Source organism: Globicephala melas, chromosome 5 (genome assembly GCF_963455315.2).
Source record: "Globicephala melas chromosome 5, mGloMel1.2, whole genome shotgun sequence".
NCBI lineage: Eukaryota > Metazoa > Chordata > Mammalia > Artiodactyla > Delphinidae > Globicephala > Globicephala melas.
In genome coordinates, this window is record NC_083318.1 from 99,076,184 (window position 1) to 99,099,996 (window position 23,813).

At 38.3% G+C, this 23,813-nt stretch overlaps 1 pseudogene; it reads right to left on the reverse strand.

Annotated features, from left to right (window-relative positions):
• Positions 1 to 1,309: 1,309 nt before the first annotated feature.
• On the reverse strand, positions 1,310 to 10,270 carry LOC115864409 (small ribosomal subunit protein uS17m pseudogene; annotated as a pseudogene).
• Between the last annotated feature and the right edge of the window lie 13,543 nt (positions 10,271 to 23,813).

The following is a 23,813-nucleotide window of genomic DNA, read 5'->3' on the forward strand; positions in this document are numbered from 1 at the left end:
TATCATGTTTTTATCAATAAAATATTCTAATAGCATGATACTCTGATGAATTATCCATTTTTTTCTATAGCTAAATATAAAGTAAATTTAAATCTTTGTTTAATTCTATATGGAGAGCAGTAAAGCCATTTTCAATGTTTTTCATTTTATTTTTATTTCTCTGAAATCAATTAATTTGATCAAAATCAATTCTTTGTTTTGAAGGTTTGGTCACATTTTGCCCATATGTAATTTTACCATTGAAGATTTTGCCACGATAATTTCTTTTCTTTTTTCTTTTGGCTGCGCTGCACGTGGGATCTTAGTTCCCCGACCAGGGATTGAACCCAGGCCCTTGGCAATGAAAGCGTGGAGTCCTAACCACTGGACCACCAGAAAATTCCCTATAATTTCTTTTTATGACCATAATTGCTACCAAATCAAATTTTTCCATTTCTAATTTTGCATATCTAAATTTTGTCAAAAAGATTTCATTCTTTGATTTTTAGTTAATAAATGTTTTTCTTTTATCAACTGAAAGTTTTGTTTTGTACTTCATTATTTGTTTTCCTTTTTTTGAATTTTTAAGTTTATTTTCTATGTGTCAACATTCTTATTAATACAGATTTCAACCTGATAAAGTCTGAACGAAGCATGTAAAATATTTCCGTTTAGAATTGGTTAAATCAGAGAAATTTTTTTTTTTTTTTTTTTACTCTGTGCGGGCCTCTCACTGCCGTGGCCTCTCCCGTTGCGGAGCACAGGCTCCGGACGCGCAGGCCCGGTAGCCATGGTGCACGGGCCAAGCCGCTCCACGGCATGTGGGATCCTCCCGGGCCGGGGCACAAACCCATGTCCCCTGTATCGGCAGGCGGACTCTCAACCACTGCGCCACCAGGGAAGCCCAGAGACAAATTTTAATTAATTTTGAATATATACCCTCAAAAATAAATATTCACTTAATGTGGCCTTATCTGTTTATGATATCAAAAGGTAGGTTTTATTCTCCCAAAATAAATGTTCTAAGATAAATTCAAGATTCCTTTGAATAAAAAAAAATACACCTTCTAAAACAGTGAGCTTACAAAATAATGCAGTGGATTGCTAGGCATACTTAGTGTAATAGGAAAGTATGCTCACCGAGAAAGAAATTTGAAAAATGACTATAAGCCTTTATGGAAAATTGTAACAAGGTCTTTACTTCATTTACTTTTATCTATGTCATAAATACTAGAAGATAAATTGGACAGTTTGTGACGAAAGTTAGAAAATTTTTTCCGTAAAACGAATTTAGGAATCTTTCCTGTTGGCTCTATCTTCCAATCCACCTTCACTGTGTTAAAGAGATAGCGAGTTCTTCCCGATTTTTGGTTCAAGTGAGTGGTTTCCGAATTGACTGAACTCTCAAGGTAGGGAGTTCCTGCTCAGGGTTTCCCCGTCACCAGATCTGTGACTTGTCCAACTTTGAAAATGATCGCAGCCAGTTCATGTTTCACGTGCTGTGTCCGTGGGACAGGTAAAGCTGTGAGAAGCACAGTATTCCCAGCTGTGCACTGCTGAAGAGCATCGTAAGGTAGGTTTTTCACTTATTAAAATGCTTTAACAAGTAGGGATCCAGAACAAGCCTGGTTACTCTCACTTTAGCAGGTATTTGAATTGCTGTCGCAATCACCTTCCCCACGACCCATCTGGCATGGATGGATGAATGAGCTATTGACGTTATGTGGCTTTGGTCACCTGGAGGTCTCCCATGCCGCGGCGCTTCGGCCCTGGAATCCACCCCCTGTGGCAGCAGAGCAGGGTCAGCAGTCACCTCAGGGCTCCACTGTCCATAAGCTTTCTTAAGTCAATATTTAAAGTTTTCCATGCTATAAAAAGAGATGCGATTTTTAAAAAATAAAAAGTGTATCACTAATTTTATCATGTGCAGGCTTTTTGTCTTTTGTTTTTTCCCCTCTGGCCGTGCAGTGAAAGGGCAGAGTCCTAACCACTGGACCACCAGAGAATTCCCTATCATGTTCAGTTTTAGGTGAAATCAATTTTATTTGATGTCGTTCTTATCAGTAAAATTCATTTTGAATTTGGTAAAAGACTGATAATTTATGTTCTTTCTTAGCAAATGCATGAGAAAATTATGAGGATAACTTTTTTTTTTTTTTTGCGGTACGCGGGCCTCTCACTGCCGCGGCCTCTCCCGCTGCGAAGCACAGGCTCCGGAGGCCCAGGCTCAGCGGCCACGGCGCACGGGCCCAGCCGCCCCGCGGCATGCGGGATCCCCCCGAACCGGGGCACGAACCCACGTCCCCTGCATCGGCAGGCGGACTCCCAACCACTGCGCCACCAGGGAAGCCCCTATGAGGATAACTTTTGATCATTCAGGATTCTCCCCATTGTACTAGATGGTCTAACATTTGGCGAATCTAATATTTCCACATACTTAGGTCAGTTTCTATGCGATGTAATAACTGTCTGCCCTATGGCTAATGCAAAGAATAAATAGTGGTATATGAGAATATTCTGAATGGCCAAAATGACAGTCAAAATATCTTTCTTCAGTAAAAAACTGATAAGGTAAATAATCATATTTCTTTTGCATTTTGGGAAATAACTAGTTCAGTCATATTAAAATGTAAAGAAAACAAACTAAAAGAACTTAAGCTACCATTACATCTCTCTTAAACTAGAAAAAAAAAGTAAACACCAATGTTGGCAAATGAAACACAAATATTGACTAGTACAATGATGTTGTAAATAGCCCTGTAGATTATTCAGTCTTTTTGGAGAGCAATATAACAATAGGGGGCTTCCCTGGTGGCGCAGTGGTTAAGAATCCGCCTGCCAATGCAGGGGACATGGGTTCGAGCCCTGGTTCTGGAAGATCCCACATGCTGCGGAGCAGCTAAGCCCCGTGCACCACAACTACTGAGCCTGCGCTCTGAAGCCCGCGAGCCACAACTACTGAAGCCCTCGCGCCTAGAGCCTGAGCTCCGCAACAAGAGAAGCCATGGCAATGAAGAGCAGCCCCCGCTCGCTGCAACTAAAGAAAACCCGCACCCAGCAACGAAGACCCAACGCAGCCAAAAATAAAAATAAATTAAATAAGTAAAATTTTAAAATATGACAATAGGTATAAAATTATACTACTTTGAGAAATGTATAAGAATTACTCCAATCCAAAGGAATAAAGAATATTTACAAAGATATTTATGCTCTCCTTCATAACAAAAAAAATCTGAAAACCACAAATCCTAATCATGATTTTTCTTTCAACCATGTTTTAAAATTGGAGTATAATTAATATACAATGTTGTGTTAGTTTCAGGTGTACAGCTAAATGATTCAGATATGTATATACTTTTTCAGATTCTTTTCCATTATAGGTTATTACAAGATATTGAATATAGTTTCCTGTGCTATACAGTAGGTCTTTGTTGTTTATCTGTTTTATGTAGAGTGTGTATATGTTAATCCCAAACTCCTAATTTATGCGCCCCGCCCAACTATCCTCTTTGGTAACCATAAGTTTGTTTTCTATGTCTGTGAGTCTATTTCTGTTTTGTGAATTTATAAAAATTAATTTTTTCGTAGCCAACATTCATTTACACGTTCCCACATCTACAGTTTTTTTTTTTTTTCTTCATTCCTTTTTGTATCTCAGGCCTTTTTCCTCTAGGATCTATATTTACTATTGGCTTTAGAATCTCCTTTAGTGAAAGCTTCCTCATGATGAAGTGTTTTATTTTTTAATTAATTAATTAATAATTAATTTTTGGCTGCATTGTGTCTTCCTTGCTGTGCCCGGGCTTTATCTAGTTGTGGCGAGTGGGGGCTACTCTGTTGTGGTGTGCGGGCTTCTCATTGCGGTGGCTTCGCTTGCTGCGGAGCACGGGCTCTAGGCGTGCAGGCTTCAGTAGTTGTGGCACTTGGACTCAGTAGTTGTGGCTCACGGGCTCTGGAGTGAAGGCTCAGTAGTTGTGGTGCATGGGCTTAGTTGCTCTGCGGAATGTGAGATTTTCCCAGGCCAGGGCTCGAACCTGTGTCCCCTGCATTGGCAGACAGATTCTTAACCACTGCACCACCACGGAAGATCCGATGATGAAATGTTAATATTTTCTTCTTTCAGAAAATATTTTTATTTCACCTCCAATCTTGAAATATTTTTGGCTGCTAGAGAATTCTCAGTTCTCGTTATTTTCTTTTAGCATTTTTAAATATACCATTCCACTATTGGCTGGCTTCCATTGTTTCTTTTTTTTTAAGTTTATTTGTTTTATTTATTTATTTTTGGCTGCGTTGTGTCTTCCTTGCTACATGTGGTCTTCCTCTAGTTGCCGCGAGCGGGGGCTACTCTTCGTTGCGTTGCGCAGGCTTCTCATTGCAGTGGCTTCTCTTGTTGCGGAGCATGGGCTCTAGGCACGTGGGCTCAGTAGCTGTGGCTCTCGGGCTCTAGAACGCAGGCTCAGTAGTTGTGGCACACGGGCTTAGTTGCTCCGCGGCATGTAGGATCTTCCCCGACCAGGGCTCGAACCCGTGTCATGGAAGATTCTTAACTACTGCACTGCCGGGGAAGCCCACTTCCATTGTTTCTATTCAGAAGTCAGCAATAAGCCTTACTACACCTTTGGAAATAATGCTTCTCTCCCCAGCTGCCTGTTATCTTACTCTCTTATTAGTTATTTTTCATAGTTTTACGTGGAAATTTACAACATACACTAAATTAGGAATAATCATATTATGAACTCATGTACCCACTACCCAATTAAAAAATTATCAGTGTCATTCCAAACTTGTTTTATTCTACCTCTTTCTTTTTATGCTGTAAATACCGTATACCATATCATTTTAGCATAAATATTTTTGTATGTATCTCTAACAGGTAAGAACTTTCTTTAAAAGATAACTAAATACCATTGTGATGTCCATGTTTAAATTTCCCTTAATGTGTTTAAAAATTGTCTTGTCAGAGTTGATAGTTCAAATCTGTTTTCAATAAAGGTGTATACTTTGTATTGGATTAATGTACCTTTTTTTAGTCACAACTTTTTTTTTAGTCACAACTTTAAAGAGATATAATTCACATAACATAAAATTTATTTTTTAAATGTACAATTTAGTGGTTTGTAGTAAGTTTACAGAGCTGTGTAGTCATCACCTCTTTAGAATTTTTTCTTCAAAAAAGGAATCCCATACACATCAGCAGTCATTTCCTACTGTGTCTTCTTCTAGCCCCTGGGCAAGTATTAATCTATTTTCTGTCTTTATGGATTTACATATTTTGGACATTTCATATAACTGGGCATATAATGTCATATAACTGGGCATATAATATCATATAGCATTTTCATATATAATATTTATATAACATGTGACCTTTTGTGTCTAGCTACTTTCACTTGGCATGTTTTCAAATATAATCCATGTTGTATTATGTGTCAGTACTTTATTATTTTTGTGACTAAATAATATTCTATTGCACAGATATACACCATTTTGTTTATCCATTCATCAGTTGTTGAACATTTGGATTGTTTCCATTTTTCAGCTATTATAAATAATGTTGCTATGAACATTTGTGTACAAGTTTTTGTGTGGACATGTTTTCATTTTTCTTGGTATTTACCTAAGAGTAAAATTGCTGGGTCATAAGGTAACTCTATGTTTAACTTTTTGAGGAAATGTCACATTGTTTTCTAAAGTGGTGCCACAATTTTACATTCCAACCAGCAATGTATGAGGATTGATTTCTCCACATTCTCACCAAATCTTGTTATTGTCTGTCTTTTTGATTTGGCCATACTAGTATGTTCAAAGCAGTATCTCATTGCATTTTTGATATTTGCATTTCCCTAATGACCACTGATATTCAGCATCTTTTCATGTACTTTTTTTTTTTTTTGGCCACTTTGTGTGACTTGCGGGATCTTAGTTCCCTGACCAGGGATTGAACCCAGGTCCTTGGCAATGGTCGCGTGGAGTCCTAACCACTGGACCACCAGGGAATTCCCTCATGTACCTTTCGACCATTTGTATATCTTTTTTTGAGAAATGTCTATTTGGATTCTTTGCCCATTTTATAATTTGTCTTTTTTTGTCTTTTTGTCTTTTTTTTTCTTAGTTGTGTTTCTTTTATATTCTAGTTACAAGTCGTTCATCAGATATGTGTTTTCCAATATTTTCTCCCATTCTGTGGATTGTCTTTACTTACTTGATGGTGTACTTCGAAGCACAAATGTTTTTAATTTTGATGAAATCCAATTTATCTGGTTTTTTTTTTTTGCACTTGTGCTTTTGGAAAACATTGCCTAATCCAAGATGGCAAAGATTTACTCCAATGCTTCTACATTTTCTTCTAAGAATTTTAGTTTTAGCTATTACATTTAGATCTTTCACCATTTGCATATTTGCATACAATTTTTGTATATGTTATAAAGTAGGTGTCCAACTTCATTTTTTTGCATGTAGATATCAAATTGTCCCAATACTGTTGGTTGAAAATTCTACTCTTTCCCCATTGCATTGTGTTGGCAACCTTATCAAAACTCAATTGATCATAAATTTAATAATTTATTTCTGGACACTCAACTCTATTCCATGGATCTATGTCTATCTTTATGCCAGTACAACACTGCCCTGATTACTGCAGCTTGTAGGAAATTTTGAAATCAGGAAGTGTGAATCCTCCAACTTTCTTCTTTTTTCCCCAAGATAGTTGGACTATTCTGGGTCCCTTAAATTTCCATAAAAATTTTAAGCTCAGCTTGCCAATATATGCAAAATGTCCAGCTGAAATTTTGATAGTGATTACATTAAATTTCTAGATCAGTTTGGAGACTACTGCCATTTTAATGATATTAAGCCAAATCCATGTACGTGGGCTATATTTCCATTTATTTAAGTCTTCTTTCATTACTTTTATCAATGTCTTATAGTTAGCTATTTACCAATCTTACATTTCTTTTGTTAAATTTATTCCTAAGCATTTCATTCTGTTTTGATGCTATTGCAAAAAGAATGTTGTCTTAATTTCAGTTTTGGATTGTTCATTGCTAGTGAATAGAAATAAAACTGATTTTTGTACATTGATCTTGTATCCTGCCACCCTGCTGAACTAATTTATTCTAATATTTTTGTGGATTTTCCATATACAAGGTCATGTCATCTGCAAATATAGTTTTATTGATACTTCTTCCTTTTCAACCTGTATAAATTTTACTTCTCTTTCTTGCCTAGCTGGCCTGGCTAAAATTTTCAGTACAAGATTGAATAGGAGTAACAAGAGCTGACATCCTTGTCTAGTACTCCATCTCAGGTGGAAAGCATTCAGTCTTTTACCATTAAGTATGATAGTAGCTATGGGGTGTTTTAGACAGGAGGTTCCCCTCTAAATTAGCCTGCTTAGGCTGCCATAACAAAACTATAGACTGGTGGTTTAAACATTAGGCATTTAGGGACTTCCCTGACGGTCCAGTGGGTAAGACTGTGTGCCTCTGATGTAGGGGGCCCGGGTTAGATCCCTGGTCAGGGAACTAGATCCCGCATGCATTCTGCAACTAAGAGTCCACATGCCATAACTAAGAAGTCTGCATGCCACAACTAAAAGATCTTGTATGCTGCAACGAAGTTCTTGTGTGCCCCAACTAAGATGTGGTGCAGCCAAAATAAATAAATAAATATTAAAAAAATAAACAATAGGCATTTATTTTCTCATATTTCTGGAGGCTAGAAACCTAAGATCAAGGTGCCAGCAGGATTGGGTTCTGGTGAGGCCTCTTTTCCTGGCTTGCAGTGACCTCCTTCTTGCTGTGTCCTGACATGGCCATTTCTGTGTTTGTGTGTGTGTGTGTGTGTGTGTGTGTGTGTATGTACATTTAGAGGGAGGGAGAGATTGATCTCTGGTGTCTCTTCCTTTTCTTATAAAGACATTAGATTAGGGTACTACCCTATGACTTCATTTAACATTAGTTATCTCCTTAAAGGTCCTATTTCCAAATACAGTCACATTGGGTGTTAGGGCTTCAACATGAAAATTTTTTTGGGGGGGGAGGGGACACAATTTAGTCCATAACACCTGCTATTCCTAGTTTGTTTAATTTTTTTTTTTAATCATGGAAGTGTATTGGATTTTGTCAAGTGCTTTTTCTGGTGCATTAAGGTTATTATCTAGTTTTTGTTCTTTTGTATATTAATATGGTGCGTTACATTGGGGTTGATTTTTAGCTGTTAAACCAACCTTACATTCCTGGGATAAATCTCACTTAGTCATAATGTATAATCCTTTTTACATGTTACTGGGTTCTGTTTCCTAGGGTTTTGATTTTTTTTTTTTTTTTTTTCTTTTTGAAAGAATGTGTGTGGGGAATTCCCTGGCATTCCAGTGGTTAGGACTCCGTGCTCTCACTGCTGAGGGCCCAGATTCAATCCCTGGTCAGGAAACTAAGACCCCACAAGCTGTGTGGTGTGGCCAAAACATGAACAAACAAAACAAACAAAAACCCCCATAAAATAAAGAATGTGTGTGTATATATTTATAAGAATTATTGGTCTGTAGTTTTCTTGTTATATCTTTGTCAGGTTTTGATATCAGGATAATATTGGCCTCATAGAATGAGTTAGAACGTATTCCCTTCTCTTTTGTTTTCTGAAAGATTTTGTGAAGGATTAGTGTTAATTCTTTAAATGTTTGGTAAAATTCACCAGTGAAGCCTATAGTTCTAGGGTTTTCTTCATGGAAAGTTGTTTTTTGTTTGTTTGCTTGTTTTTTTTTTTTTTTTTTTGTGGTACGCGGGCCTCTCACTGCCGTGGCCTCTCCCGCTGCGGAGCACAGGCTCCGGACACGCAGGCTCAGCGGCCATGGCGCACGGGGCCCAGCCGCTCCACGGCACGTGGGATCCTCCCGGACCAGGGCACGAACCCGCATCCCCTGCATCGACAGGCAGACTCTCAACCACTGTGCCACCAGAGAAACCCTGTTTTTTAAAATTATTAATTCAATGGCTTTACTTGTTCACTTTTTCTATTTCTTCTTGAGGTAGTTTCAGTAGTTTTTGTCTTTCTAGGAATTTACCTATTTCAACTAGGTTATCTAATTTGTTCATTGTATTCCCTCATTGGGAAGTTGCAATGTCACAAAGCTTACTGTTCTGAGATTCAGTCATTAAAAAAAAGAAGCTCCTTGGACTGTTGCAAAACTTTATTTCCAATGTTAAGAAAAAGTTGATTTTGACAATTTTTTGCCATTGTTCTCATTCCTTTTATGTAGTAGTGAAATTTTGGATGTCCTCACTCTGCTATTCTGGCACTTATTCTGATTAATTCATCTATTATATATCCATTCCTCACTCTCTTGAGGTTTTTTTTTGGTGCTAAAAATGAATTTAATAAAGACTATTTTAGTACCTTAGCCTCTCCAGGAGAGTTGGAAAGCCACACTTGGGAGCTCTCATCCAGGAACCATTTCCAAAATCACACCACAAAGCTGGCTCCATAAAGCCACCGTGTTTCTACTGCTGCTGCTCCTGCTATCCACAGATCCTGCTGCTTTCAACACTGACATCATCAATGCTAGATACTGGATGCTGCCGCTAGAACATCACTGCTCCTTTGGAAAAGTAGCTACCACCATGGCTGCCACCTGCCCTAGCATTGATTCCACTAAATCAATTTGATTCACTAGCGTTTGTCTCAAAGTCTAATGTAGGAGAATTCTGACTGATAGAGCTGTGGTCATATATCTGTGCTCTGGCTGTAAGAAAGGCTGGGTAAGTTGATTTTTTAAATATTATGTTGGGTGGTACTCTTTGCTTCTTACCAAGACTCGTATGATGGGAATTCCCCAAACATGGGATGGTAGTCTCCATTTTCCATAAAATACTTGCTATGTCATAATTAAAGAAAGAATAGTGATTTGCACTTTAAATGCTTGCTTACCATAATACATGTTGCTTACCATAAGTCTTTTAATCTTAAACCACCTCCACTCCCCACTAATTTCATGTCATCTATTTTTTGAAGAAGTGGGACATTCTAATAGTTGAATTTTCCACATTCTAGATTTGGATTGTTGCATCCTCATGGTAGTTTAACATATGCCTCTATTTCTTGTATTTCCTACTTACTTGTGGTTGGATATCTAGATTTAGCTCCTTTTAAAATTTTGTCTTTGTGGTTGAATATTTTGGTTTCACCATGATGTATCTTTGTAAAGATTTCTCTGTATTTTTCCTACTTGCAGTTTGTTGGTATACTGAATCTGTAGATTGTCTTCCATCGCTTCTGAAAAAATTTCAGCCATTATCTCTTCAAATATTGTCTCTTATTCTGCCTCTTCTTCTAAACCTCCAATTAAATATGTTATATCTACCCACTGTATCCTATATGTCACTGGTTCTCTATGGCAATTTTCATGTTTTTATCTTTTCATGCTACATTTTGGATAGTTTCTTCTCATTTTTTCCTTCAGTTCTGCAATTCTTAAGTTGTATCCAATCTGTTGTTAGACCCACCTATCTTTTGTTTTTAATTTCATTTATTGTATTGTTTTATTTGTATAAGTTCTGTTTGATTCTTTTTTTTTTTTTTTTTTTTCCTGTACGCGGGCCTCTCACTGCTGTGGCCTCTCCCGTTGTGGAGTACAGGCTCCGGATGCGCAGGCCCAGCGGCCATGGCTCACGGGCCCAGTTGCTCCGCGGCATGTGGGATCTTCCCGGACCGGGGCACGAATCCGTGTCCCCTGCATTGGCAGGCGGACTCTCAAACACTGTGCCACCAGAGAAGCCCTGTTTGATTCTTTATCAGATCTGCTATGTTGCTTTTATAGTTTCCTCTTCCCTGGAGATATTTTCAAGCTTATATATTATTTCAACATAATAAGCATGGGGACTTCCCTGGTGGCACCGTGGTTAATGATCCACCTGCTAATGCAGGGGACACGGGTTCAATCCCTGGCCTGGGAAGATCCCACATGCCATGGAGTAACTAATCTGAGAGCTACAACTACTGAAGCCCTCGTGCCTAAAGCCCGTGCTCCACAACAAGAGAAGCCACTGCAATGAGAAGCCTGCACACTGCAATGAAGAGTAGCCCCAGCTCGCAGCAACTAGAGACAGCCTGTGCGCAGCAACAAAGACCCAAGGCAGCCAAAAAAAAACCCCCCAAAACATAATAGGCATGGAGGCCTGATATCTCCTGGAACTGTTCATCGTGTGTGTTGATTCTCACTTGTGCTGGCTTTAATTTATTTATGTGCTGGTCATCATGCTTTAAAAAATATCTGTAGAAACAATCAGAAACCTAAGATGAAATAATGATTTTCATCTGATTCTTCCAGGCACTTGAGGCCCTTCACCTTTCTAGGACTATCTTAATCTAAATTCTGAGATTGAAGTTGCCTTAACCGCCCAGGTGAGGAATCTGGGTTATCTCTTGCCTTGAGAGTGTAGCCCTTTGGAAGACCTTAGTTTAATGGAGTATTGAGGTATGAGAGTCTCCGCCTGGGGTTGGACCTACGTTTTTGGCTTCTGTGCCCTTTGTCCAGTAAGGCCATTAAACCCAGCTAGGTTTGCTTCTCCAGGTTTTGACCTTCTCTTAGATTTTAGCCAGGTAAATTTCTCATTATCTTTTAAACTCTTTCAGTTCTTTTAAGAAGATTTAAAATAATATTTCATCCTGCTTAATTTTCTTCAGAAGGATTGGTTTGAATTATTTAGGCCATAGTTGCTGAATGCAGAGGCAAGTAAATATTTTTTGAAAAATTATACAGGAATACCTCATTTTATTGCACTTCACTTTACTGTGCTTCCAAGATGTTACTTTTCTCACAAATTGAAAGTCTGTGGCAACCCTGCATTGAGCAAGTCTATTGGCACCATTTTTCCAATAGCATTTGCTCACTTAATGTCTCTGCAACACATTTTGGTAATTCTCAAAATATATCAAACTTTTAAGTTATTATTATATTTGTTATGGTGATCTGTAACCAATGATCTTTGATTTACTACTGTAATTGTTTTGGGGCACCGTGAACCATGCCCATTTAAGAAGGCAAACTTAATAAATGTGTGTGTTCTGGCTGCTCCCCTGTCTCTCTCCCTCTCCTCAGGCCTTTCTACTCCTTGAGACACAACAATATTGAAATTAGGCTAATTAATAACTCTACAATTGTCTCTCAGTTTTCAGGTGAAAGAGTCACATATGTCTCAATTTAAATCAAAAGCTAAAAATGATTAAGCTTAGTGAGGAAGGCATGTCCAAAGCTGAGATAGGCTGAAAGCTGGGCCTCTTTCACCAGATAGTTAGCCAAGTTGTGAATGCAACAGAAAAGTTCTTGAAGGAAATTAAAAGTGCTCCTCCAGTGAACATACGAATGATAAAGTGAAACAGCCGTATTGCTGATATGGAGAAAGTTTTAGTGGTCTCAATAGAAGATCAAACCAGCCACAACATTCTCTCAAGCCAAAGCCTAATCCAGAGCAAGGCCCTAACTTCCTTCAATTCTGTGAAGGCTGAGGGAGGTGAGGAAGCCACAGCAGAAAAGTTTGAAGCTAGCAGAGGCTGGTTCTTGAGGTTTAAGAAAAGAAGCCCTCTCCAAAACATAAAAGTGCAAGGTGAAGCAGCAAGTGCTGATGTAGAAGCTGCAGCAAGTTATCCAGAAGATCTAGCTAAGGTAATTAATGGAGGTGGCTACAGTAAACAACAGATTTTCAGTGTGGATGAAACAGCCTTCTATTGGAAGATGCCATCTAGGCTTTCATAACTAGAGAGAAGTTAATGCCTGGGTTCAAAGCTACAAAGGACAGGCTGACTCTCTTGTTAGGGGGTAATGCAGCTGGTGACTTGAAGTTGAAGCCAATGCTCATTTACCATTCCAAAAATTCTAGGGCCCTTAAAAATTATGCTAAATCTACTCCACTTGTGCTCTATAAGTGGCACAAAGCCTGGATGACAGCACATCTGTTTACAACATGGTTTGCTGAATATTTTAAGCCCACTTTGAGAACTACTCCTCAGAAAAAAAGATTCCTTTCAAAATATTACTGCTCATTGAAAATGTGCCTGGCCACCCAAGAGCTCTGATGGAGATATACAATGAGTTTTATTTTATTTTCATGCCTGCTAACACAATGCCCATTCTGCAGCCCATGGATCAAGGAATAATTTTGACTGTCAAGTCTTATCAAAGAAGTACATTTCGTAAGGCTATAGCTGCCATACATTGTGATTCCTTTGATGGATCTGGGCAAAGTCAATTGAAAACATTCTGGAAAGGATCCATCATTCTAGATGCCATTAGGAACGTTTGTGATTTGTGAGAAGAGGTCAAAATATCAAATACCAGTTTGGAAGAAGTTGATTCCAACTCTCATGGATGACTTTGAGGGGTTCAAGACTTCAGTTGGGAGACGTGGTGGAAATGGCAAGAGATTTAGAATTAGAAGTGAAGTCTGTTATTTGTTTCTATGTGTCTGAATTGCTGCAATCTCATGATAAAACTTTAACGGATGAGGAATTGCTTCTTATGGATGAGCAAAGCGGTTTCTTGAGATGGAACCTACTCCTGTTGAAGATTCTGTGAAGATTGCCAAAATGACAACAAAGAATTTATTTTTAAAATTTTATTATTTTATTACTATTTTTTATTGGAGTATAGTTGTTTTACAATGTTGTGTTAGTTTCTGCTGTACAACGAAGTGAATCAGCTATATGTATACATACATCCCCTCCCTCTTGGACCTCCCTCCCACCCCCACCCCCATCCCATCCATCTAAGTCATCATAGAGCACTGAGCTGAGCTCCCTGTGCTATACAGCAGGTTCCCACTAGCTAGCTATTTTAACATGGCAGTGTATAAATGTTAATCCTAATCTCCCAGTTAGTTCCACCCTTCCCTTCCCCCACTGTATCCACATGTCTTTTCTCTAGGTCTGTGTCTCTATTCCTGCCCTGCAAATAGGTTCATCTGTACCATTTTTCTAGATTCCACATATATGCATTAATATACGGTATTTGTTTTTCTCTTTCTGACTTACTTCACTCTGTATGACAGACTCTAGGTCCATCCACATCTCTACAAATGACCCAATTTTGTTCCTTTTTATGGCTGAGCAATATTCCATTGAATATATGTACCACATCTTCTTTATCCATTCATCTGTAGATGGACATTTAGGTTGTTTCCATGTCCTGGCTATTGTAAATAGTGCTGCAGTGAACACTGGGGTACATGTGTCTTTTTGAATTATGGTTTTCTCAGGGTATATACCCAGTAGTGGGACTGCTGGGTCATATGGTAGTTCTATTTTTAGTTTTTGAAGGAACCGCCATACTGTTCTCCATAGTGGCTGTATCAATTCACATTCTCACCAACAGTGCAAGAGGGTTCCCTTTTCTCCATACCCTCTCCAGCATTTATTGTTTGTAGATTTTTTTGTTGATGGCCATTCTGACTGGTGTGAGGTGATACTTCAGTGTAGTCTTGATTTGCATTTCTCTAGTAATTAGTGATGTTGAGCATCTTTTCATATTACTTGTGATTGGTCTGTTTATATTTTCTAATTCTTCCTCATTCAGTCTTGGAAAGTTGTATCTTTCTAAGAATCTGTCCATTTCTTCCAGGTTGTCTATTTTATTGGCATATGATTGCTTGTAGTATTCTCTTATGATCCTTTATATTGCTGCAATGTCAATTGTAATTTCTCCTTTTTCATTTATAATTTTATTGATTTGAATCCTCTCCCTTTTTTCTTGATGAGTCTGGCTAAAGGTTTATCAATTTTGTTTATCTTCTCAAAGAACCAACTTTTAGTTTTATTGATCTTTGCTATTGTTTTCTTCATTTCCATTTCATTTATTTCTGCTCTCCTCTTTATGATTTCTTTCCTTCTACTAACTTTTTTGTTTTTTGTTCTTCTTTCTCTAGTTGCTTTAGGTGTAAGGTTAAATTGTTCATTTGAGATTTTTCTTGTTTCTTGAGGGGAGATAGAATTGCTATAAACTTCCCTCTTAGAACTGCTTTTGCTACATCCCATTAGGTTTTGGGTTGTCATGTTTTCGTTGTTATTTGTTCCTATGTATTTTTAAAATTTCCTCTTTGATTTCTTCAGTGATCTCTTGGTTATTTAGTAGCATATTGTTTAGCCTCCATGTGTTTTTGTATTTTTCCTGTAATTGACTCCTAATCTCATATCATTGTGGTTGGAAAATACGCTGGATACAATTTCAATTTTCTTAAATTTTCCAAGGCTTGATTTGTGACCCAAGATGTGATTTATCCTGGAGAATGTTCTGTGTGCACTTGAGAAGAAAATGTATTCTGCTGCTTTTGGGCAGAATGTCTTATGAATATCAATTAAATCTATCTGGTTTATTGTGTCATTTAGAGCTTGTGTTTCTTTATTTTATGTCTGGATGATCTGTCCATTGGTGTAAGTGGGGTGTTAAAGTCCCCCCACTATTATTATGTTACTGTTGATTTCCCCTTTTATGGCTGTTAGCATTTGCTTAATGTTTTGAGGTGCTCCTATGTTGGGTGCATAAATATTTATAATTGTTGTATCTTCTTCTTGGATTGATCCCTTGATCATTATGTAGTGTCCTTCCTTATCTCTTATAACAGTATTTTTATTTTTTTTATTAATTTTTTTTTGCAGTATGCGGGCCTCTCACTGTTGTGGCCTCTCTCGTTGCGGAGCACAGGCTCTGGACGTGCAGGCTCAGTGGCCATGGCTCATGGGCCCAGCTGCTCCACGGCATGTGGGATCTTCCCGGACCAGGGCATGAACCCGTGTCCCCTGCATCGGCAGGCGGACTCTCAACTGCTGCTCCACCAGGGAAGCCCAACAGTCTTTATTTTAAAGTTTATTTTATCAGATATGAGTATTGCTACTCCAGCTTTCTTTTGATTTCCATTTGCGTGGTATATCTTTTCCCATCCACTCACTTTCAGTCTGTATATGTCCCTAGGTCTGAAATGGGTCTCTTGTAGACAGCACATATACGGGTCTTGCTTTTGTATCCATTTATCCAGTCTTTTGGTTGGAGCATTTAATCTATTTACATTCAAGGTAATTATCAATATGTATGTTCCTATTACCATTTTCTCAATTGTTTTGGGTTTGTTTTTGTGGGTCTTTTTCCTCTCTTGTGTTTCCCGCCTAGAGAAGTTCCTTTAGCATTTGCTGTAAAGCTGGTTTGGTGGAGCTGAATTCTTAGCTTTTGCCTGTCAGTAAAGCTTTTGATTTCTCCATTGAATCTGAATGAGATCCTTGCTGGGTAAAGTAATCTTGGTTGTAGGTTTTTCCCTTTCATCACTTTAAATATACCATGCCATTCCCTTCTGGCCTGCAGAGTTTCTGCTGAAAAATCAGCTGTTAACCTTATGGGGATTCTTTTGTATGTTATTTGTTGCTTTTCCCTTGCTGCTTTTAACATTTTTTCTTTGAATTTAATTTTTGTTAGTTTGATTAACGTGTGTCTTGGTGTGTTTCTCCTTGGGTTTATCCTGCCTGGGACTCTCTGCACTTCCTGGACTTGGGTGGCTATTTTCTTTCCCATGTTAGGGAAGTTCTCAACTATAATCTCTTCAACTATTTTCTGAGACCTTTTCTCTTTCTCTTCTTCTTCTGGGACCCCTATATTTCGAATGTTGGTGTGTTTAATGTTGTCCCAGAAATCTCTGAGCCTGTCCTGTCAGTTCTTTTCATTCTGTCTTCTTTATTCTGCTCCTCAGCAGTTATTCCCACCATTCTGTCTTCCAGCTCACTTACCTGTTCTTCTGCCTCAGTTATTCGGCTATTGATTCCTTCTAGTGTGTTCTTCATTTCAGTTATTGTTTTGTTCATCACTGTTTGTTTGTTCTTTAGTTCTTCTGGGTCTTTGTTAAACATTCCTTGTATTTTCTCAATCCTTGCCTCCATTCTATTTCTGAGATTTTGGATCATCTTTACTATCATTACTCTGAATTCTTTTTTAGGTAGGTTTCCTATTTCCTCCTCATTTGTTTGGTCTTGCAGGTTTTTACCTTGCCCTTCTGTCTGTAATGTATTTTTTTGTCATCTCATTTGTTTTGATGGGTGGGGCTGTGTTCCTGTCTTACTGGCTGTTTGGCCTGAGGCATCCAGTACTGGAGTTTACAGGCACTTGGGTACAGCTGGGTCTTGGTGCTGAGATGAGGACCTTGGGAGACCTCACTCCATTTGATATTCCCTGGGGTCTGAGGTTCTGTTAGTCCAGTGGTTTGGACTCAGTGCTCCCACTACAGGAGCTCAGGCCTGACCCCCAGCCTGGGAACCAAGGTCCTGCAAGCCATGCGGTGTAGAAAAAAAAAAAAAAAATGAGAGCATAACAATAACAAAGAATAAAAAATAAAACTAGAAAAATAAAAAATATATTAGAAAAAAATAAAAATACGAATGAAATGACAAGGCAAAACAGAACCACTACAGAAAAAAAAAAAAAAAGGCCAGAAGAAGCCTTGGGGGTGGGGCCTAGGCACAGGACCCTCATGGCCAGAAAAGGCCTTGTGGGGTTGGGGTCATGGCTTATGCTCAGCCTAGACAGTGGGGGCCCCGGAGAGTGGAGGTAGAGGCCTGGGACCCCAGCAGGCTTGCCGGACCCAAGCAGTCAGGGGAGATGCTAGCTGCGTTCCCCTCTGATCCCCCAATCCCCCAGAGGTCTCTCTCTGTCCCCACTGATCCCTGCACCATGGGTGGGCTCCCCCTCTGGTCATGGAACTCCTCTCCTTCCCCAGCCACCCCTCATGGGTGCCAGTCCCCTGCTCCCTCCACTTTCTCTCCCCCCTCCTTCCCTGCCACGTCCTACCTGGTTGTGTGGGTACTTTTCCTGTCCCTTTAGGGGTCCGACGTCCCCCACCAGAGCCTGGGAGTTGCCCTAGTTGTGTCAAGAATTTAGAATATTACATAAACGTAGTTGGTAAAGCAGTTGCAGAGTTTGAGGGGTTGACTCCAATTCTGAAAGAAGTTCTACTGAGCAGGGTAAAGTGCCGTCAAACAGCCTTGCATGCTACAGAGAAATCCTTCATGAAAAGACAGACCTCCTTGGTGTCTTATTCAAGAGACTGCCTCAGCCACCCACCTTCAGCAACCACCACCCTGATCAGTCAGCAGCATCAACATCTGGGTAAGACCCCCACTGGCAAAAAGATTATGACTCACTAAAGGCTCAGATGATGGTTAGCATTATTTAGCAATAAAGTATTTTTAAATTAAGGTGTATACATTGTTTTTTTAGACATAACACTATTGCACACTTAATAGACTACAGTTATAGTGTAAGCATAACCTATATGTACCAGGAAACAAAAACAGTTTGTGTGACTCACCGTATTGCTTTATTGCGATCGTCTGGAACTTTACCTGCAATATTTTTAAAGTATATGTATGCCTGTATGGCCTGTATGCCTTTTATCTTATTAGGTATATATGTACACCTGAATACTCTTACACTATATGTAGGACTGCACTAATGCATGGAAATGTAAATATGTAATGCAAATTTAAAAAACAGGGCATGATCTTAGCAGTGATTTATCGAGTAATTCTGAAAAACTTTGACATCTTCATGTAATGCTTTTTTTACTTTCTTACGCAATAAATGCAGTTAATCAACTGTGACCGTTGTTCTTAATCAAGTTATACTAAGAGTCTGCATACCTTTCCCAGGAGAATTGTCAAGAGAGCAGTAGTTAATGCCTGTATATTTCCTGGTTAAGAGTGTCTGCTTGATTTTTTCTACTAAAGGCAGAGAGAGAAATTTGCTCCTTGGTCTTTAATGAAGAGAAGAATGATTTTATTTCACCAAGTGGCAAATATTTAACACCAGTAGAATTTTAAAAGATTCACGTTCAAGAAAATACAAAACCAAAACCCTACAATGGTAGTACCATGAATCTTGGCTATGGGTTGGTGAAAAATCCCTGTACCTGCCACCAACACCAAGACCCTTCTCTCCTGGGGTCTGGGATACGTGGGAAAAACAAACATAAACAAAAAAACCAAACTCCACAATCAGTGAATTGGTAATGGAATGTTATGTCTGAATTTGTTATTGTCTTGGATGGAGAATCAAGGGAAAATAAAAACCCTTTTGCCACGTCTATATCTTGGTGTTCTAAAGCATCATGTTAATAGCAATTAAAATAACTTTAATTAAATGAAAAAGGGAAGAAAACTTCCTGGCGGTCCAGTAGTTAGGACTCCTCGCTTTCACTGCAGAGGGCCCCGGTTCAATCCCTGGTGGTCGGGGAATTAAGATCCCACAAGCTGGGCGAGTGGTGACGATAGGTCAAAGTGGAGATATTCTTAGTTATGACAGGCTCTAAGTCCTATTTTTACATGGATTGTAACTAAAGAATAAATACATGAAAAAATAGACATATTTTAAATGAGATCAAAGGTGTAATTTGGGGGTCTCTTTATTTCTGAAGTCATTCAAATGCATAATTAAAAAATTATAATTATATCCATAAAAATATTTTAAAAATCACTTTTTTCCAGATTATGAAAGTAACACACACTCAAAAATGCCTTTTGTTTGTCCTTATCTCCAAATGATGTGCTAGGTATAGTTCTAAACTCCTAGGAAGAAGTAATAAAAATTCTTGGACTTTTTTTCTGTATTTTGTCTGATAGAAATCACACATTAAAAAAAATCTGTACAAGCTAATGAAAATATTGTTTCTTAGATTTTAACTGGCATTATTAAGTTGATGGTACAACGCTGATTATCACTGTAGACGTTCTGATTGACAGCTATATGCCTTTGATTAATAGAAATGTCACTACATAATGAGAGCAATATATGTGACATGTACAGCCATTCAAAACATACAGTTTATGGGGAGAAAATACCTAGTGTTTCTTGGTAGTGAAAAATATTGGAAGTACCCTAAAATATTTTAGTCCTCACTGTCACACCCTCCCTTCACCCTTCTGCCTGTATGGTGGTCTAAAGAACTTTTATGTCCCATACGTCTCATGGTTCAAGGGTAACCAAAGTAATCACTCAATTCCATAGGACAGGGACTTCCCTGGTGGTCCAGTGGCGGAGACTCCACGCTCCCAATGCAGGTGGCCCGGGTTCCATCCCTGGTCAGGGAACTAGATCTCACATGCCACAACTAAAAGATCCTGCAAGCTGCAACTAAAACAAAGAAACCCGCATGCTGCAACTAAGACCCGGCACAGCCAAATAAATAAAATAAATACCATAGAAAAGCTCTCTCATGAGAATGAATAGTTGCTTCAGATTATCTAGGCTCCAGTTTCATCAGAGGAACAAGAATGAATCAATTGTTTTAAAAAATACTTATTTGGTTGCACTGGGTCTTAGCTGTGGCAGGCGCACTCCTCAGTTGTGGCAGGCATGTGGGATCCAGTTCAGGGACTGAACCCGGGCCCCCTGCATTGGGAACTCGGTCTTAACCACTGCACCACCAGGGAAGTCCCAAGAATGAATGAATTATAATCAAATGCTACTTTCCTACAAAAGACTTCAGCACTCACAAATGAGACTGCTGACCAATCTTAATGCTTAGAGATCCCTCCCAGAAGTGGCAAACACTGAATCTAGTCCTCAGAGATGCTTGATAGACTCCAAAATGTAATGAGTTACTTTCAATTAGCCAACTTCCTCAATTTGAAAAATCAGGGGATTATGGTTTTCCATAAGTCCTTTTATGGGGTTGGCCCTTCCTGTCTCATCAATAAAACAATCACCCTGTATTTGTTCACCAGCCAGCACACAAACTTCTGAGAACATTTGAAGAAACTTCCTTTGGGTAACCACATCAATGATAGCAAATTCAATAAATTTTGGAAATTCCCTGACAGTCCAGTGGTTAAGACTTGGTGCTTCTTACTGCTGTGGGGCCCGGTTTGATTCTTGGTGGGGGAACTAAGATCCTACAAACTGCATGGTGTGACCTAAATGAATGAATTCTAGTCAATCTGTCACCATAAGAGCCAACTTCGAGTCTTTTAAAACTAGATAGCTTTCAAAGTAGTTCCTTGAGACATTTATATATAGCCATGATTTTTTTTGTCTTAAGAAAACTCATTTTAGTCAGATTCTCAAAAGGAGATAAGCATTGGAACAGTATGAGAAAACCTGTCTGCAGTACAGTGCTTCTCACATATTTATAACACATGCTAGTCTTTGATAAAGCAAACTCTTGAAATTTTTAGATTTTAAGTAACAAATCAGAGACTGTTGAATATCCCTTCCCCAATCACAGAGATCATGATATACCTCCTCAAATGGGGGTACTCCTCTTGAATGAGTAGACCAAAGAATAAGGTCAGGAATTAAACTGCCACTTAAAGCAACAATCTTTAGGATGTTCAGCATTACCCTCTAATCCATAGAATACCACTGTATTCTTTCTTACAGTTTATAAAACACAGTGGTTAAGTCAAAGTTTCCACTTTTTTCTATTCAACCCAAACTCACTGAAATCCCACATCTGACTATTTCAAGACAAATATAAAACCTCAACCAATCCTAAAGGAACAGCCTACATTTTTATGGCAATACACTTTTGAATGACTTTACATGAAAACAAAGTTGTATTGCTTTTGCTCAGAAAGTTGAGACCACAGTAGATGGCAATTCTATTAAGTTGGAAAGTTTGAGAGAGATTTTTACAGAATGACATTTTCTGACTTCGCTTAACACTAGGAGCAATTCAAATGGCAGAAACGCGCGCGCGCGCACACACACACACACACACACACCTGTAACTAAAAATTGCAGTTTATATAAAATTACATTTAAAAGTGCAATTATAATTGCAGTGTCCTTGAATCACCTTTTTCATCAGTGAAACATAGTATCCTGTGGTGGATATCCTATCAAATACTTGCAACCTATAGCAATTAATTTCTCAGGTTTTTTTGTATTGAAATTTGTAAGATTAGCAAAGGGTCCAGTTACTGTCACCATTATGAAAAAGATGCATGGAAGAGAATGAAATAAATGCTCTGCTCATCCATGTTAGTATCCCAATGACAGTTTAACTCTTAAATCCCTAATCTTGTAAATGTAGCCATCAGACTACAGAATACTAACATGTTAATCAACAAAACTGCTAATTAGGTTTCTTTCAGGGTAAGTAGCAACACATAGAACTTGCTCAAAACAACTCAGGAAGCATATTTAAGAATATACAGGTTAATTATGTTTGTCATAGGTACTTCAGTTTTTCTAAAAGACCTCAATAATCTCTAGATGTATTTCTTCAAAGTCATATATATCAAGACTTGACTGAAGAGTTTGGATTTTGTTTAAAAAGCCTTTATTCATTTTTGATCAGGGAAAGGACAATCTCAATGTCAACTTGTCACCTAATCATAAATTTGAACTTACAGGATTCACTGCCCTAAAGACACTGCACCTACTGACTTTGACAAGATAACTTAAAATGAAAATCTCCTTTCTGTTCCCTAAGGTTGCATGTTGAACAAATCAAACAATCCCTTGCAACAGCCAACATTGGTACTTGGCCTAGGTGTACGGTCAAATAGCGACACAGGAGCAAAAGGCCAAAAGCATTGTAACTTGATAGCCCAGCAAGTACAAACATCATCAGAACAAAGAAAGTTGCAGGCACCAAATAAAACAAGGCAGGTTCATTAGCATAAAAAAATTTACACTTGGTTGAAGGTGAGGTCAACTATTCCACATATAAACTTGTATGCCAATCCTAATGGCTAACATGGAACCACAGAAACAAAAACAAAAACCTTAAATTCAATAACTACACTGAATGTAAAATTCAAAACTTGAGTTTACCCAGGACATCCTCCAAAATCTACAGCTAAAACTTTTACTGCACCAGAAGATCTGTTGTAATGACATGACTTGGTCACACTTAGATTTGCATTTACATAAGATTTAAGGGATACCTTTCCCCACTATTCCTTTTACGTTTGAATATGGATATGCTTAACTATTCAGCTCATGCACTAACTGCGCTAAAAATGATGAAACTTACTACCATGATTTTTTCTAAGAACTCACACCACGTAACAGTTAACACCCAATACAGCTTCCTAAAAATGCCCCAACAGAAAACATTTTGTTCAGTTTGGTGCTTGCTGTGACATAATACCAACAGAATAGTATACAATTAATTTAGTTACTCATCCACTACGTCATATATTTTAATCTAACTTTTGTTCAAATTTTAGTAACTTCATACCTATTTGCCAAAATCCTTGTGTTAAATGTAACTACATCTGATATTCTTAAACTGTGGCTCCTATAACACAGTTCAAGTGTTTTTTTCCCCCTGGGTATATTTAGACAGTTTAATCAAGAAAACAAAGTTATGGTATTATGATTAGCCAAAGCTCTTTCTAGCAGACCACTGAATACAGCAAGTCGTAACAAATGCCTTTCCAGAGACAAGAGCAAAGCAAAATATTTTCTATTCATAAAAGGAGCTACCAGCATGCTTTGTGCCATTAAAAAGTTACTTTTCAAAATATAACCAGAAGATTTATGGTCTACTAGAAAGCTTCCACTCATCACAACACTATAACTACGCCACAGAAACTTTCATGACAAAGTCTCCAGATACACAAAGAGAAAACAACATTACTTAAAGGTATGTGGAAGCCTCAGTTAACAGGGAAATGAAGCCTTAGAACACAGAATACATCTAACAAAAAGAGAACAGAGTAGACACTGTAGCTGGCTATTTGTAAAGGACCACAGTTTCTCCCTATGGATCAACACTCCCTACAAAATAAACTGTGCCTTAATTATTGCTTATTTAAAATTACACTTTTACAGGGCTATTTAGTACCTGACGCAGAAA